The following is a 1,756-nucleotide window of genomic DNA, read 5'->3' as shown; positions in this document are numbered from 1 at the left end:
GGGCCAAAGTACCGAGTAGTTGCCACAAATGCCCAAATGGATACCAAAATGTGGTACCAAGTACCTAACTGTTGCAACAAATGCTAGCTTTCTGAGCAAAAGCTGTGGACCAATTTCGTAGAAGAACCGCCTAGGCGAAAAGGCAAAAATCGCCGAAGCTGGCCCGCTCGCAGAGCTCGCGGGCCAGGAGATACTCATAGGGCGCTTTACTAGAGTGGGGAACTTGAGAATTTTTGTGTCCGAGACTTTGGGCAACTTCGCGGCCGCCCCCTTAAAGTAAAAGATTTTCTCTGGGTGCCTAAAATTCGCAATTCCCGCAAAGTCGGGAAGACGTTAAAGTTTTTGCCCAAAAAATGGCCATCGATTTAAGGTGATTTTCCAATAAGAAAATTTTTCCTAAGATGAATTTTTTCGAATATTTCCTAAACTAAGCGTCGGAGCACATGGCCGTGGAGGAACTTTTGGTAGCTTTTGGCAAGGGCTATCGGATGAAATAATAAGAAAGGCCATCAGAGCGATATTGGATTAATGCGGGCTCATAAACGCACCTGAGAAGTGAAAATTGGTACCTTGCACGCAGGATGCAAGAAATGCTTGAGTGTTAACCAACATCGGTACCAAGTACCTAGGTTATATCGAGTGCGTAGATGGAAGTCGGTACCAAAGGGAAACCTTCCTAGGCTAGGTGCACGCAAGTGAGTATGGATCGATCAGTAGAAAGATGGGAAGCCATAGGAAACCTTCCTAGGCTAGGTGCACGCAAGTGAGTATGGATCGATCAGTAGAAAGATGGGAAGCCATAGGAAACCTTCCTAGGCTAGGTGCACGCAAGTGAGTATGGATCGATCAGTAGAAAGATGGGAAGCCATAGGAAACCTTCCTAGGCTAGGTGCACGCAAGTGAGTATGGATCGATCAGTAGAAAGATGGGAAGCCATAGGAAACCTTCCTAGGCTAGGTGCACGCAAGTGAGTATGGATCGATCAGTAGAAAGATGGGAAGCCATAGGAAACCTTCCTAGGCTAGGTACACGCAAGTGAGTATGGATCGATCAGTAGAAAGATGGGAAGCCATAGGAAACCTTCCTAGGCTAGGTGCACGCAAGTGAGTATGGATCGATCAGTAGAAAGATGGGAAGCCATAGGAAACCTTCCTAGGCTAGGTGCACGCAAGTGAGTATGGATCGATCAGTAGAAAGATGGGAAGCCATAGGAAACCTTCCTAGGCTAGGTGCACGCAAGTGAGTATGGATCGATCAGTAGAAAGTGGGAAGCCCAAGGAAACCTTCCTAGGCTAGGTGCACGCAAGTGAGTATGGATCGATCAGTAGAAAGATGGGAAGCCCAAGGAAACCTTCCTAGGCTAGGTGCACGCAAGTGAGTATGGATCGATCAGTAGAAAGATGGGAAGCCATAGGAAACCTTCCTAGGCTAGGTGCACGCAAGTGAGTATGGATCGATCAGTAGAAAGATGGGAAGCCATAGGAAACCTTCCTAGGCTAGGTGCACGCAAGTGAGTATGGATCGATCAGTAGAAAGATGGGAAGCCATAGGAAACCTTCCTAGGCTAGGTGCACGCAAGTGAGTATGGATCGATCAGTAGAAAGATGGGAAGCCATAGGAAACCTTCCTAGGCTAGGTGCACGCAAGTGAGTATGGATCGATCAGTAGAAAGATGGGAAGCCATAGGAAACCTTCCTAGGCTAGGTGCACGCAAGTGAGTATGGATCGATCAGTAGAAAGATGGGAAGCCATAGGA

This window comes from Anopheles funestus (genome assembly GCF_943734845.2).
Source record: "Anopheles funestus chromosome X unlocalized genomic scaffold, idAnoFuneDA-416_04 X_unloc_123, whole genome shotgun sequence".
Classification (NCBI taxonomy): Eukaryota; Metazoa; Arthropoda; class Insecta; order Diptera; family Culicidae; genus Anopheles; species Anopheles funestus.
Note: the sequence above shows the minus strand (reverse complement) of the source record.